At 39.2% G+C, this 17,521-nt stretch overlaps 1 protein-coding gene across 17 annotated transcripts in view; it reads right to left on the reverse strand.

Moving 5' to 3' along the window:
* ENOX1 (ecto-NOX disulfide-thiol exchanger 1) overlaps positions 1-17,521 on the reverse strand; it is a 358,280-nt gene that overhangs the window by 296,871 nt on the left and 43,888 nt on the right. Inside the window, exon 1 of one of the 17 annotated variants that reach the window (XM_072928783.1) lies at positions 12,090-15,911. The exons of the other annotated variants lie outside the window; for them this stretch is intronic. The gene's annotated coding sequence lies outside the window, so the exon portion shown is untranslated. Of the gene's footprint in view, positions 1-12,089; positions 15,912-17,521 lie in introns of those variants that run through there. 17 annotated transcript variants of the gene reach the window in all.

The following is a 17,521-nucleotide window of genomic DNA, read 5'->3' on the forward strand; positions in this document are numbered from 1 at the left end:
CTCTGCTGCAGCCCTTGGGCTTGTTTTCTCCGTGATGTCTATGCAAAGCAAAAGCAAAAAAACAAATAGCAAGACCTGAATACGATGAGACAGAGGAATGGAAAAGCTGATTAAAGCATTTTCCAAATGCCACATAGAGAAACAGATTAAAGAAGAAGTGGAATGACTCTAGTTTACTGCTGTGTGATTACTGTAACACTCAGCATTATGTACCAGAAGTTTTTGAGGTCATTGATTCAGTGTGCTCACTTTTAGAAAACCAAAACTGATGTGAAGTCCTGCCACAAGCTCAGATTATTATGTAAACAGTAATGGAAAACTGATTAACTAAATGGGGGAAAAAAAGAAACCCAAAACCAAACAACAAATCCCCCTGCCCCCCCCCCCAAAAAAAAACCCACAAACAAAAAGAAAAGCCATAATAAATCACTTTACCAACCAACTAAACAAATACCTGCCACACCAAACCACTTATATTTAACTGGAAAGAGTAACTTGAAGGCTAGAAAAAGCATTTGGAGGCTTGGGATTTTGTGTGTTAATAGTCCTACTTCAGCAGGATATCTAGAGGACCAGGTGGTGAAATAGGAAGGAAGAAGCTGGACAGAAATAAAAAGCCTGGAACAGTTGTCCTTGTTTCAGGGTAAGGAAAGGAAATAATCTCAGCTGGAGAAAGTAGGGAAGGCACTAAATCAAAGGTGCACTTTTCAACTTCAAATTGCTTCCCACTCCCTCACACCCACAGTGAGAGAAGTCGTGGAAAATTAAACTGCATGAAGATCGAAGGGGAAAAGCTTTCCTTCTTAAAATCTTCCAATTTGGGAGTCTGATTTCTGAGTTTTAGGATTGAATCGTAATCAATAGCACCTCCTGTGTTTTGTTTTGAAATGCACATAACCAACCATCCTGAGGACTCTTCCAAGGTTTTGTCTGGATGGTTTTGAGTTTGGGAGACATCAGGTACAAAAGTGAACACAAGGGAATAATCATCTTCACAAAGTATTCACAAATATCTCTGCAGTGTGCCTGAGGAATTGTTAGGGAGTACTTTGGCTCCCTATGTGTAGTGGGTGACACATTCATATCCTTGTAAAGCCAAAATACTCCTGGGCTCCTCCTCTACTTTGTAATATTGAGCAAACATAACAATTATATTGCATTTTCAAATCAGAAACATTTACAAAAGACTACCAAAATTGGCTTGGCATTCTGAATTAGAAGAAGACTATTTGACTACAAATGAGATTCTTAGATAACTACATACAGAAATCCAGTAAGTTTATATGAATTGACTGTTGCCACAATGTTGAAGTGTCTATGAGTGCAATTGCATTACCAAATTAAGGCTCAAATTGTAAAATTTATTCATGAAGTGCAGGCATATCATATTTTTAAAATGTTCCAATCAGTTAGATAACATTCCCTATCTGCACAGGAAGCCATTCAACAGTTTTAAGACAAAAAATTCCAGTTTTTCTTTAGATCACAAAGTAGGTTGGATTTCTTCAGCTTAAGCCTTCCTAAGCCAAAGAGAACTAAATACTTAAAACACTGTACAAATTTTTTAATTCAGAAAATGGGAGTTTAGAAGCACATATCTCACAACTTCATCAATAGTGAAGGCCTAGGTTCTTTAACCACCATTCTCCATGCAGTCTTAAAATATCATCTCATGGTTCTCCTGCATTAGATCCCTCTACGGGTTCAGGTAAAGGGAGAAGAGTTGTCCATAAAATGTGAATTTTAAGATACATGTAATTAATCAATATTAATAATAATCACAAAAGAGTAAAGGGTCCCATCTGTCACTTAGGGAAGAAAGGCACACTTTGTCACACCAGCTTTTGACAGATTTACATCCCAAGCAAAGGACCACAAGGTCTGTTGGCTACACAGTGTTTTTGCATGGCTGAAAGAGATTTTCCTGCCACTGAAAGCACCAGTTTAAATTTTAATGGAGCTGTTCTGAAGAAAAATAATTAACATATGGTTGACTTCCCATATATTAGAGAAAACAATAACAGCAACTAAATCAGTATCTTCTGTATAATTTCAGCTGTCTTGGTCATGATGAGCTGTTCATCTGACTCATCTCACAGACATGCATGACATAATGAGAACAAACACAGATCGTTTGCAATGTCAAAGATTAGATTTTACCTAAGACAAAGGAAACAGGACCATATTATGAAGGACTACCTAGGAAGCAGCAGCCAGCCAGCCATTACTTCTTTGAGACACAGAAAATCCCTGACAGGTGGTTAATTGATAATAGTGTATCACAAGGCAATCTCTACACTTTCAGCTTGATTGCTAGGCTTCAAGTGAGGGCACACAGTCTTGGCTTTTCACAGTGCCTCAGTTTAAGGTGTCACTCTGAACACTTGGTTTACAAGCCCTCCATCCCTGCAGAGTTAATTTTTTATAGGAAATTTTTATCTGCTACAAAGGAGGTTTAAAGCAATCTCAAGCCATGGCAGTGCCATAGAGGACTTCTTGGAATGTGATGTCCTACCAATTATGGCCACCAGCACAACACTAGTAGTTGTCAAAGAGAAATCAGGACACTGATTTCCACCCACCAAACAAGCTCTTGTCAGGACCTGCTGGCTGATGTTTAGGGATCTTAGCTGAAAGAAGCAAAACAGAGAAATTATTAGTAGCACTGAGTCTGGCAGGCAGGTTCTTATCCTGGCAGACACTTGGCAGACTGTGGGTTCGACTTAGTCACAAAAGGAGGATGTGAAGAAGCCCAATCAGATAACAAAAATAGTCTGTAAAACATATGCTTCTACTTGGGATTGTACTTATTAACACAGCAATTCAAGCAGTCTTATTCTTAGAATAGGAACTAAAATAAACAGAACAATCCCAACTGTCAGAGCACCACCCATTAATCATGAGGGTTCCTGTGTTTGAAGAAAAACAGAGGCATCTAAACAACCTTGTCTAGGGCCCCCCAGTTTCAGTGGGACAAATCAAGGAGTATATGGGAGCTGGAGTCCTGACTGAAATGGCTGGTGAAGGACCTAGAAGAGGATGGACTAAATCCAAGCTGTGGCTGTATTACATTTCCATTTCATATGAGGAGAGATCAGTAGTGCCAAAATGCAATGCCAAGCATATCTGGGCTAAACCACTCTCTGAAACTGTCCACTTAGCTGGGGAGAAGAGGCCCCCTAACTAACATCTGTAGGATCACATCTGGATTCATCCCACCACCATCTTGGCACAGCAGACTCTCTATAAAAATTTAGCATGCCAAAGGATTAATACATCCATCATTTAACTCAGATGTCCATAAAACGACTGCTGGGGTTCAGAAAATATGAGTGGCATAGTAGAAAAACTTCTGCTCCCATCAATCAGCTTTTCATTAACATAATTCATCCCATCCTCTATATTCTGAATAAAATCTGCTTTCTCTCTTTACCATGCAAATTCCTCTTACATAATAAATACTGCAACACAATAAATCCTTCAGTGTCTCTTTTCCTTCTAGGGAAACTGTCTCTGCTTTATGCTGAAAAGGTTTTCCAGACCTCAGCACAGCATTAATTGCGATATTTCCTTCCTGTGCAAGCACATCCAAATACTATCTTTTTCATTTTCTCCTTGGTAAGGAAAGGTATTGCCATCAAGGATCTTTGGCTTTAGCTATTGGCCTGTGAACAATTGCATGGATGAAGGCTCCTCCTAGGATTGTCCTAGTTATGAGAACATACCTTCCTCCAAAATAAATGAGGTATGAATGGGAGGCTCTTTTGTGGGTTTTTGTTTCTTTCTTTCTTTCTTTGCTCACCTCTTTCTATCCCTGAAAGATTTTCAGACATCATCTAAAGAGAAAAAAAATCAACAAATAAAAGCTCGCCCTGTTAGGCACTTTCAGCCACAGAAACAGCTTATAAAAAGAAAATAGCCTTGAATTATTTTCTTCTAGGAATGTTCCCACAGCCAGAAAATGTGATCCTCTCCTCATGGAAAATGGGTGAATTTCAGAAATAAAATCCAAGCTTGGACCCATCTCTAATTTTCATTCATTGATTCTCTATTTATCCATACAGTGAAGGAAACACTAAAAATCTCTGTGTACATATGAAGGCAACCATCTGTAAGCAAAAGGACATTATCTGAATGTAAGAAAGAAAAGGCAACAGAAGGATCTGCTCTTGTAGTAATTGCTGTCTGCTGGTACAGTGTCATTTTGAGTTGTCAAAACTTGAGACCTAAAATAAACCCCACCAAGTTTTCTTCAATGCTTCTCTGTGTCGCACTACTTCTCTTCTGAATTGCCTTCATAAATTCAAATTCCTCAACAGCCTTGTTACTGACTTTCAGGGAAAATGCCAGAGAGACAGATTTAATATGCAGCTCCAAGACACTTCCTTACCCTGCATTATTACCTACTCTACTGCAAGAACACTGCTTCTCCTGGGAAGAATTTGATTTCCTTACTTATCAACACCTTCCTCTGCACATCAGAATGTTTCCTCTCACTCTCCTTCAGTCACATAGTAAAAAAACTCTAGAAAAGGTGAAGTGTTGTATGTGCTAATGAAAGGCTGATAAGGAATTGACTGCTAATAGAATAGATGCTGCATCCCATATTGCTGTGGGGTTTGCTACCACCTATCATGCCACAACAGGTGTGCACAAGTAGCCAATATACCATGGAGAGGCACTTGTGCACCTCACTATTAGCCTGAAACAGATTTTTCACCATCCGAGCAGTGTCCCGTTAACAACTTACCTAATGGAAACCAGCACCAAAATGAGTCAGTGTGCTTGGCAAATTCAGATCATTAACCATGAGAAAGTGCTTCAAGTAGATCAAGGGAGAAACCCATACCCCAGAGAACATTAAATAGAGAAGTCTTATTAGTGATGAGTAAACAGGTGCAATATCCCTCTAGATTTGGCAGGATGGACCCTCTCATTTCCCACAGAGAATTCCTATCTGAAAGACTAGGTCCCACTTCTCACAACAGAGAGCAAGCTGGACTCTTGACATCCTATTCCAGGTACCCGCTCACCAAAAGGGAGCTCTGTAATAAGAAATAAGCAGGAAGATGAAGTATACGGCTCCTCCAGCTGCAGACTCACCACTGTGGCAACACAGCAGGAGTGTGCAGAGATTAAGAACAATCCATGCACAGATCTGTACTGTACACAGTTGATAAGGGAAGACTGGGGCCCTCTGGGAGGCACTCCAATGGTCTGCAAGCCAACTGGGCTTCACTATGGTGAAAGCTTCACTATAGGTAGTGGCTATGGTGCTTTTAAGTAGGAAGGCAGACCAAAAGTAAAATAGATAAGTGAGTTTTTTACACCTAAAAAAAAAAAAAAAAAGACAAACCAAGCCAAACCCCCAAAACCTGAAGTTACAGGCAGATCATTCTAGATAACAATGTCACCAAAAAAAAAAATTGAGAAACAAACTTAAGATAATTTTATGCCAGGCCTGCAACTCTTCCACTCGAGCAGCGGTGACAACTCACAGGCAATGGAGTAGTTGCATTGCAATGGTGGTCGTATACCAACTTGAAATATCTGCAGAGGCACTTACACCACAGTTTTGGAACATCTTGTCTAAATGTTTTGACCATTTGAACCAGCTATTTCAAACTTTTTTTTTTTTTTTTTAAGTGACAAAATGCAAGACAAAAATACAGGTTTCCACTGACCCAAACTAGTATTTTTCATGTTCTACATGAAAATGCAAATCAAAGTATATTTCCTGTTAACCAAAAATGGTGTTTTTTTAAAAGCATGGCTTAATAAGTTTTTTTTAAAAAACTTAATTGCCTGCATTGCAGTATAAAGAGCACATGAAGACCACACTTGGTTCTATGTCCAACAGCTTAAATCAGAGTTTCCAGAGACACAGTTTCCAGGATATCCCAAAGCTGCTTGAAGAACTTACATTGCATATTTTCAGCAATCCTCCACTTCTGTTCAGGGTTCTCAGTCCTAGATTTTATCCTAGAGATATGACATATATGTAGCTCTTCTCCATATTTCATTTTTATGAAACTGAAGTGACTTCTTTGATATAAAATATGTAATTTCTTCTCATAAAAGGCCAATACAAGGGCCATTTGACAGGCCAGGATGTTGCACTACTGTTTGAGATGCCTATCTCGACAAGTGAGTCTGGCACTACACACAGCGCTCACTTGGCTTCATTTTCTTATCTATTTTATGTGCATAAACAGCTGGAGATGGACATATAGAGGCTTTAACCTTCTGTGGCACATCTAAAAAAGTACACAACCAAAATCTATGCAGCTGTGAGTGCCAGAAAGCCATCTGTATACAAATTAATTGCTTTTGGTTTGAATAGTTTCCATTTTTATCCTGCCATCTACATTTGCACCTATTCAGTGGTTCAGTTTGGACACAGCAGGGACATGAGCCATGCTCCAAACCAGCTTTTCCATCTCCCAGGCGTGCTTCTCTGCAAGCCGTCCTGCAAAATCTTTCCCTCCTTTGAGCATTTTCTTCCCTCTATCTGTATCAGAAATCAAGAAAACAAGCCTAAGGAATGCTATTTACACCAACACTTCTGTGGAGTGCATTACTAGCCTGAGTGGATGACAGAAGCAAAGTAGAGGTTTATTTTCTGGTTTCCCAACCCCACTTACTTTCCAGTGACAAAATCGAGTTGTTCAGATGCAACAAATTCAGCTCTGAGCAGAAGGAACAGCAATGTCAGCTTATGAAGCACCTGATTGCTTTGAAAAACAACCAGCTGTTCCTTTTGTTCATTAAATCTGTACTTACGCATATGTATGCATGTATAGTAGATTAACAATGCAAATTTTATACCAAAAAAAATCTCTGACATCTACTTAAAACCTTGCTACTAATTACAGATGTGATTCAGACCAGTGATGTACTTCTAATTAGCAAAAATAAGCAGTCCTGTTTTCCTTGAAGGAAACGAGTATGGCCTAACTAGAGAAAATTAAATTAAAGCTAACATTAAACACTTTTGCTTTGTACCCTCTAAACACTTTTTGTTAGCTCTGACAGATCTTTATTAATGACCCTACAAAAGCATCAATATTATCTAAGGAAATCCACTATTCAAATATCTTCATCTGTACATCTCATCTCTGAATGTCGTTTCTGTCAGAGATTGAGTGCAAAGATGGAAGTTGTTTTACAGGCAGGCTTAAGCTTGCAATATTTACTGGAAACAAAACAAGTAAATGGCACGCACAAGCACTTTTCTATATTTACAGAAAGTGCTCTCAAAAAAATAGAGCCATGTCATGCAAGTCTGTCCTTTTATAAATATATAAGTATTTTAAACAGTGCTTGCTGGCTGTAGGAACAATAACAACAGCCTCGCCTTAAGTCACTGTGGCCTTCTAGGTGGTATTACTAAACTAAAACACTATTTATTTGTGACCTTTCCTGTTTATTTGACATTAATAGTCAAAAGTACAGTGTCACCCTGCAGACACGCATAATCACCTTTATTTTCCAATCTAATTGAGAAATGGAGCTGTTAATGTCAAGAAACATTAAGGAAAGCTGCTCCACTGAACCTGCTCTGTCTAGCTACATGGTGTTAGATTTTTGTGACAAAAAACTGCTCCACACACACTCAAAGGAGCACAGGGGATCATCAGTTTGCAAGGAGAACCCAAATCTTTTCCTGCCCCATTTCCCCCATTCCATCACCCCCATTCCACCTGCAGCACACAGTGAGCCTCACTCTGAGGCGCTGGGGCAGCTCAGGGAGCCCCAGTAACCCCTGGGAGACCCAGCCCCACAAAGACAGCTTTCACCTTGGGGACCAGAGGAGTCACACATTGCAAGAAGTCCATGGGAGAGGATATTTGGATCACCCCACAGCCTGTCCTTATGGACAAGGCCACCAGAAGAGGTGGCTATCACAGGGACTAGGGGAGTCCCAGCCAGCTGCTGGAGGGTCTGGAGGGCCTGGGTGTAGATTGGGACACCTGCATGGAGAAAGAGGATCCAGAACCAGCTAGTGGATAATTGGCAGTGGAAGACCAGCTGCCAGGGGGTCTGTATTGTGCATTTGTGTCCATGTCTGTTTGTCAGGGAGTTTGTTCTGGAAGCTGGACCAAAACAGAGGCTTTTGCAGCTCATATGTTCAGGTGCCAGCACCAGCAGAGTCAGGATATCTCGGGAACAGTGGCTATCCATGCTGTACACACATACACATTATATACTCCCTACTAAGAGGTGTAAGTCCTGGGCAGCCAGCGAGGGGAGCAGGACATGGTCATGGCTGCTGTTCAAGCTTGCATGAGTACAAAGTGTGCATCTGCGCAGTTGGCTATGTATATAATGTATATAAATGTACATTGTGTGTGTGCCCACTAGCATGCCCCTGTAGGAATACAGCCTAGTCCTGCTTGGACCCAGGGACATGCAGCTCTGGCAGCCTCATTTTAACTGGACTGCTGGATTCAGCCTCCCCATAACACTTGGAAGTTCCCAATAAGGGCGCCATCCATCGCACATAAACTAGCATTTCTTTGGAAATAAAGGGATGTAACAGAACTGGCAACTTTCCAACAATCAGTGCGGTCACAATCCTCTTGCAGTAGTTGTGACATAAGATAGAAAGTCCAGACTGAAAGAACCAGTGACTTTTTTTTTTTTGTCAAAAAAAGCACATTAATTGCCTAGCATCTGCTATTGCTGTCTTCTGTCATTTTCTTGTCTACACACAGCAGCACATTCTTCTAATCATCACCAAAACAAAAAGTAAAGGAGCCGTTTCAGGTCAGACCACTGCACCACAGCACTGACTCAAACTTTACTTATTGGCTAACTTAAAACTAAATTTCAGCATATACTAATAGATAAGGAAACATGCTCTTGTATGTAAGAATAATGGACAATTTTAACACAATTTCTGAACTCTTCTATTTCTCCTATCTGCAGTAACAGAGAACTTCAAGAGTGATGGGTCATCAGAGTCTAATATTTAGGGATGATTCAAAGACAGATAATCTGATCTGCCTCACAACAGCCTCATGCTTCACCTACTTTAAAAGAGCTACTTCTAATTTGTACCAAAACAAGATCAGCATCAGGTCCCTGGATTCCAGCAAAAAAATGTCCCACAGCACCAAGACAATGTTATAAAGTATCGTATACCACATACACTTGAGGTAAACAAAACCCTTTGGCTAAGTAAATGACCAGAGAGGATTACAGCTGTTGGCTTCATGATTTCCACTGTATGCAAGAAACATAATTTTTTCGAATACAGACAGTACCAAACACATTTCTTCCCCTCAGGACAGAAGGGGAGAAATTTCCACACCATGGAAAACAACAGCACTGGCTGAATAAGAAGAGTCTACAAAGACATCATGAATTAGCAGGAAACTACTTTGGAAAGATAAGATATTAAACATTTTCTGTGGGGAATAAGAACACTGGAGATTATTTACTTTGCTTTAATTACTTTGGCACACTGCTAGATTAGTTTTTGTACGTTACTAGATTTCCATACCATCATTTAACAAATGCAAAGAAGCGAGTTCATGTTCTGAATATTTAAAGTTCACCCTATCCATATTATCATGTCCTGTGCTGGAGTTTCTGCTACTCAATTCACAAATAAATAAGAGGGCTACAGCTTCACTTTAAAAATTATTACTACTACAGTGATGCAAGCAGCACCCTTAATTTCTGGGTATGTCTTTCTCACTTGCCTTGCATCTATCTAGATGCATTTTGACAAGAATTCACTGTTAACATATACAATATCAAGCAAGGATAAACATCAACTTTCACAGATGCTTTTGATCTAGATTACATTAGGTCATCCTCCACTCCTCTGAACACTTCATTTTGATGGAAAACTGATAATAAGCCAATTTCCAGAGGGCTATAACTTATAAAAACACAGTGTAACTAATACGTATAAGAAGTTTCCCATGAAGGCTTTATGAAGTGTTTAATAGGCTTTATAGTTACAGACCATATTACTGAACAACAATAATAAAATAGCAGTTTTAGACTCTCCAATAACTAGAGCACACATAAACCCATGATATGTATAAAAAATATCACTAGTCCCATGGTTTTGATACTAAGATGAGATTTATGAGAGCCTGTGCGGAAATAAAGATCTTGTCTTTTCCTTGGCTCTTGCCTATTGCAAACCACTTAATGACTGCCATTTACAAGAAATCCAAAATTTCCTGCCTTGAAAAGAGCTGTCTGTACCAAAAACAACTGCAAAGAGTACCACTTCAGTACATCTAAACAAACAACAGTCTATTCAAGAGCCAAACAGAGGTTAGCAACAGGATTTTCACCTGAAATTTACCCAAACTAATTTGCCACATTTTATTTCACATTAGGAGGTTTGGCTTTGAGTACTGTTAAAAAGCTTTGGACTTCCCCGCAGCATTGACAGAGAGGGATTTTTCTTTTCTCTTCTCTATGTGTGCAGTATCTAAGATACTCTTCTCAAAAATCATGAAAATTCCAAAAATAATGAATACCATTATAACAATAGAATGAAAACTGACCAAACAGTAAATACCCATGCAGCCATAAAAAATTCAAATGTTTGATGCCTGAAGGATTACTCCACACAACATGACAACAGAGTTAATTTAAAGCCAACTGGGAGAAATTAAATGGCTCAGGTTAATTATTGCTTTACAGCTGAGCTGGAGGCATGAAAAACAGAGCAACTGAGAAGAGCGTGGAGATAAGCAACCAGGGTTTCAGCCTGTCTCCTCCCTACTTCTGTCTGCTCTCAGGCCAGGCACCACGACAGGGCTCTTCAGCAAGCAAAGAGGCCACTTCAGAAGTCCCTCTCTTCCAAGAGCTCGTCTCTTTGCCCCGCTCTTGCCCTGTGCTCCATGCCCAGTGCACCCATCCTTCCCAGCACGAGGCAGACAGGGGTTCTCACCAAGTCAGCCACTGAGATCTTCCCTGCCACTGCTACCAAAGCACGAGCAAAACTGGCAAAACCAGTAAAGCTAGGAAACATTTTAGAAGTGGCAATTCGTAAAGGAGATTTTGAGAAAGATGGTTCATTGTCAAGAGAAAGGAGAACAGCAAAGGTTCTGGGAGACAGGCATTTATAGGGTTCTTCGTCAAAAATATGAGCTTTGCAGCACTCTGTGATAGAAACATGAAACCAAACAACAAATTTACTGGCTTACAGCAAGCAAAGTAGGAAAGGATGAGCCCAGAAAGATACATTAAAAACACATAGTTTTTAATATATCCCTACATATTTAAATATCAGTACTCTGAAAATACTAGTTACAGTTAACATCTCATTACATACTACTAAGAAGATAACATTTGCTGTTAAAGTGAAAATATTTGTTTGAAACTAGTTTGAAACATGTAGGAAGCATATATCTTGCCCAACACATATTTAAATTTTTATGCAAGAGGAACCGAAATCTTCTCATTGAAAGGATGCCCATTTGGATACTATGACAGGTTATACTCTCCAGCAAAATTTAAGAACCTCAGGAGAGGCTTAGGGATTAGACAGACCTCTTTTTTCTTTTCTTAAATTTTAAATGAGAGCTGGAAGACAAAGAGTATCTAGTACACATAAAATTCCTTCCGAGTGGGAAAAAAAAATTATCTGTAAATGACTACGGCTTCCTGAAGAAAACTGCAGATCAGATACCAAGATATTTCCTTGCTAAGAGAGTGAATAATTCAGTTACCAGTCACTGATCTCTGAAATGGCTATGATCCATCTGCTAAGATCAGGGAATTGCAAGTTTGTGTGTTAGCTCCTGGCTTTTTTATATTTGAGTAATTAAGTCTGTGCCAAAAAGCAAGGACGTATAGGAGGTTCAAGGACAGTATCAATTATTGTCTTCACTGACAAGGCATTAGTTTGCAAGGCTTTACAGAAGGCAGCCTAAAAGTTCTGAGTACTTGCAACTTCATTACCTAGAAAACACTGTCATCTATGTTTAAGGTAAAATTTAAACCCTCAATTATCTTTAATTTAAATTTGCAAACCTGAATGCCAAAGGAGCTCAGTTTGCTCAGCAGACTTTTCAGATTCCTTGGATATGCACCTTAGCCAGCAGCTTCCTCACCTTTCTAGCAGAGCTGCGCCAGGCTGTAGTGGAACAGTCTCCTGGCCACCATCAGGTCTGGCAGAATTTCGTCTTTCTGTGGACAACAAATGCTCCAGAGCTGGGTAAGAGTTGCCAAGGCGAGCTCAGCAATTTCTCATTGTTAATCCCAACAGTAGCACTGACTCTGATTAGCTCTCAGGGGAATCCAGCTGAAGATCATTCCCTCCAAGCTGAACAGAAGAAATCAACAGGTGATGGTAATGTACTTCTGGTGAAACAAAACATCAAGGACAGGACTGCTTTTTCTCTCTATCATGCTGTTGTAGATATATGAACAGATAGACAAAAAGCACTACTGTAGATTCCCATTTTATATTATTTTAATGATTATTTACAGAAAGAAATATTTAAAATTCCAGTAGCATTAATCATAAGATTCTACACATAACCTAGAGAAACTTCAAAAACATGCATTCACATATATATGTTCTACAAAAAAACCCCAAATGCACACATCAGCGACCTACAATTCCCAAAAAAAAAATGCTACATAAAGGACATATCCTCAAAAAATATATATGTTACACTTGAAGATTTCTTTTTCATTTTTAAAAATAAAATAAATATTAAAAGTTGCATTATAATGTACTTTTGCCTGAGAAACAAATAAAATTCTGGAGAAAATTACATACAAGATCAAGTTGTGAAACTTGGGGGATTTTCAGCCTTTAGAAAAGGATGCTAAGCAGAGGTTTTACTGCTGTCTATAGCTACCTAAAAGAAGGGTATAGAGAAAATAAAGCCAAACTCTTCCCAAAGATACAAGGTGGCAACACAAAAGGCAAGAAACACACTTAGTGATAAAGGACATTGTCACTGAATATAAGGGGGTGGAAAAATTGCCAAAAAGAAGGGTCATACAGTGACAGAAATGCCTTCTGTACTCACAAAAGTTGGGATATCCATCCTTGGAGGTGATCGAAATCCAACTAAGATTCTGAGTAATCTGATGGCCCTACTTTAAGAAGCAGTTGGACCAGATGAACTTCAGAGATCCTCAAGCCTTAAATAGTTCTGATTCCATGGGGTTTTTTTTTTGAGCAGAGTAAAATAAATTTGTAGGGACAAGGCTGTTCAAAGAGCCTGATTTTTGCGATGTCTTAAAAAAAACATGTAAAAGTACAGAAGTCTACTCCTGCTTATATAGTTCTGCATCTAATGCAATGGAAATTCACCTCTATTGAATAAATTATAAACGACTGAATATTAGTGAACATCAGAGATCACGCAGGAAAGTCATTCTTCAGGCTCTCAGTAATAGGAATCAAAACTACAGTGTGTATCTTCCCCCTGATTCCATTTGATTAGACATGTCATAAGGAGACCCTTTGAGCCATGAAAAGGGAACAGACCTCACTATGACAGCTCTTCCTAGAACTGGTGAACTAAAGCACTTCAAAGAGAAAAATGACACTATTTCACAACTTGAGACTCCCAAATGCTGGCCAACACCCAAGACTGAGATGGGGGCTTTGGAACTAAAAGCTGCTGTGTTATAAATGAGCTAAAGGACACAACTTTATACATAAAAGAAAAAAGATAAAAGAGGTTTAAACTTACTTGGGCATGAGATCCAGAAAAGAACATGGAATATATATTTGCCCATAGTTTACAATTTCACTTCTGCTTTATCCAGCTTTCAAGAAATGTACTTCACCTGAAGTATCTTGGCTCTGGACAAAGGGCCGGAACGCCGCAGAGTCTGGCTGTGCTCCCACCTTGCCTCCATGGAGGTCCAAGCTCAAGGCCCCACTCCCCCTTTCAGATGGCAGCACCAGAGAAGTAACTACAGCTGTTCTAAATGTTAGCATTGTTAACTGCTTCACTGCTGTTTAAGACAGACACTGTAGGGTTTCACTCTTCTGCTGGCAAGTCAAAGACACTGTTGCCAAAACCACAAGGTTTAAAGCCTCCCTGTGCAGCAGAATTTCTTTAGCACAACACTCACTTCTCTTAAGTTCAAGTAAACCTAAAGTCTGGCACTCTGACCTCATCAGAACAGTGAAAAATCAATTTATTTAAATGGAAAATAAATACTCAGAGATCAAATATCCTAGCTGTAACTCCACATCTTTTATTTAAGGAACCCTGGTATGATAAAATTCTAAAATGGGACACAATTCTTAATCTGCCACATCAAAAGCACAACTGCCTTCTAAACCCTTGGCAAGGAAACCAGTCTGAGCACAAGAAGCCTGGGTGAAGAGTTACAAGGCTCTTATTTTCACTGTCACAAATGCTGACTGAAATTGTATGTGCTGAAATGGAACTACAAGATCAAAGAAGTAAGTTTCACAGTGAAATCTGAAAGACGTCATTCCAGTCCTGTGCGAGACACAAAGTGGCTGGCAAAGTTGCATCTCCAACACAAACAAGCTCCAGCTCAGGAGCACTAAGGAAAAGAAACACAGTGGATGGTCCTAACTTACTGTTTCAAATACCACAATCAGTGCCACCCTCACAGCAACACAGAAAGAACTTGCTAGACGTAGAAACAAAAATACTTTTAACTGACCCTATTCATGATGAGACATTTTTCTATTTTAGATTTTGAAGATGCTGAGGAATTTGGTTTCCAGAGCAAGTGGGCAGCACTGTGTAAGCAAATGGACAGGAATGGAGCTCATATGAGGAAAATGAGGAAAGCATCTCTACACCCTAATATATTACATTAACTGAAAAATACTTTTAAGTCAGGTTGGTGTGGAAAAAACCAAAAATCCTGTAGGTATCTTTGAAAAGGAATTCTGTTGGGGTCTGAAGGCTACCTGAAACAAACTAATTAGGAACATAAAAAAAGAATAGTAAATGAGTCTGCTGAAGTTCAAAGTGCCCACACTATACAATTGGAAAGAAACCGAAGAAGCCAGATATCTAAAGAAACTATTTAATTGGAGTAACAGAGACTTGCATAACCCTTGTGGGGGTATAAAGCAGCAGTACTATTTCAAAAGCATTGGTGCTGCATTGTACATTAAGAACACACAGAATTTATGTAGTTTCAGGCCATAGGGAGATTCAGATCTTGGGGAAACTTCCATGCAATGATTGTAAAGTTCGAGATGAAAAAACCAGGAACACTCCCATGGTGGGGATCTGTTGCAAACCAGGGAGATCAGGGAGAAATGATTTTTCAAAACAGCGCCAGAACCATCCAAAGTACAGGACTGGAATAGTATGTATTTTAACTACTTTGACATCTGTGAGTAGTTGAGAAAAAAATACATCAGGACATTTTGTTCTGCAAAAATTTAAAATAAACTGAAGTCAGCTTTTGACACAGAGGGTAAAGAGACCAGGTTAATAAAGAGAGGAGGGGAATAGGATGGTTCTTCTAATGTCACTATAAAGTAAGAGAGTTCATAATCCTGAGGATGCAAAACCACAAAACAGCAAAGCATTTTTCAACAGCAAGCTTAAATTAATTATTAAAGTACTAACATGGGTGCTGTCTAGTTGAAGAAGCCCTCGGAAAACAATTGCTGAAATCACAACAGAGCAGCATATTGTGTAGGGCTCCACGGGGTTGTGTTTCAGGTCCAATGCCATTCAATATTTACATCTATGGCTTCAGCAGTGGGTGAGAAGTTACGTTTATGAAATTCTCAGACGATACTGAGCTTTAAGAGACTGCAAGCATCTTTGAAGGCAGGATCAGAAATCAGAATGGGTAAATTGGAGAGATAAAATGAGATCCTGGGTCAGATTGTAAACTAATTATTTTTACTGTTAATGGAGGACAAGTCAATACAGTTATTGGTGTTTGGGGACCTAAATGAGATTCTTCATCTGACCCTCAGTAAGGCATGTCCAATTGGCCAGGCTCCATTGACTAGATTGGGAATTTGGTGACACCACTAACATATGATGTGCTTTAGGTACCTACATTCAAATGTTTATAACCTGACGCTGGGTACAACCTACAGTTTAAGAGTGGCATAGTAGTAAATTAGTAGAAACACATGCAAGGTACTTGGGTAGCTTAATTATTAACAGTCTAATTAATTGCATAAATAGTGAACTGTAAAAATGCTGAAGGAATCACTTTTTCAATTGCATTTCTGTAGGAGAAAATCTCAAGCAAAGAATACCTATATTGTATATTGCATAAATATACAATACTATTAAAAAGCTACAGCATTAGTTAAGTAATCCTCTCTGAACAGAGCTGTCTTACGTTCAGTTTGGGGCATCACACTCCAAGAAAGATGCAGAACAATTGCAGAGAAAGATTTCTAGAAAACATAACCTGTGAGGATGCATGGACAGAATGAGGATTGTTTAATGTAGGAAAAAAGACACCAAGAAGTTCTGTAAGTTGCTATATACCAAATTGGCTGCTGAAAATAAGAAAAATACATGAATGACAGAGTGATAAGCAGTATGTTCAAACTGCAGCAAGAAAGATTTTTATTTTGTAACCGTAAGAACTGTGCCACACCGGACTAGAATGTTTTTAAGAACAAACTAGGGATCTGACAGAATATAACTGATCCTGCCTTGGGATACCAGGATAGCCTAAAAGACTTCTGAATTTCTTCTCCATGAGTGCTCTCGGGGGTTACAAAATTCAAAGCTACTCATCCCTAGGTCAGATGCACAATCGTGTGTGCCAATAATGTTCAGCAAGTTCCAAGGCCAGTTCACACAGGAACAGCTGTCAGATTGATTTTTTTTTTTTTTTTTTCTCCTTGGCACTTCATAAGGGCTGGAACTTGTGGCAGACATGCAATGATCACCACGTCTTCACACAGTACATCCTCTTGGGATCCCAACACAGACCTCCAGAACTATTAGCAGCAGCAAAGGAGCTCCAGTGAGCTCCCTTTGGCTTTCTTGCAAAGGCAGAAAAGGAATGGGTACTGCTCAGAACCGTACCCTTTTGTCTTACTCATGAGTAACTCTGAAGTGAGACCATAACAATTGAGTAGTGACATCCTGGACCACACACCCTGCTGATGCAGTACACTTCCTTCACTAAAGCTACCATGATTGAATAATCTAGCTCCCCTTATCTTACAGCATAAAACATAATTAATTCAGTGGTAACAGTTACCTCTCAGATATCTTTTATTAGAGGGAAGCAAAGGAAAGACTGAAGTATCAAATTTAATTCAAATATGATACCAACATACGTTACATTTCACCATGATCTTCATAGTTCAATATCATGCTCTGTTGTAGTCAGGTGATGTATATGAAACAGGTGAGAAGTGATAAAATCTTTACAGAGTTCTAACAATAAGCACACCTTATTGACCACAAAAGCTGTCAAAATACAAACTCTGCCTGTGTTCATGATTACTAATGAACTTCATAAAAAAATTACCTATGAACTTTTTTGTGGTATTCACTAAATGTACTTCAAATTTTACTGTGTCCACATCATG

This window comes from Taeniopygia guttata, chromosome 1 (assembly GCF_048771995.1).
Source record: "Taeniopygia guttata chromosome 1, bTaeGut7.mat, whole genome shotgun sequence".
Taxonomy (NCBI): domain Eukaryota; kingdom Metazoa; phylum Chordata; class Aves; order Passeriformes; family Estrildidae; genus Taeniopygia; species Taeniopygia guttata.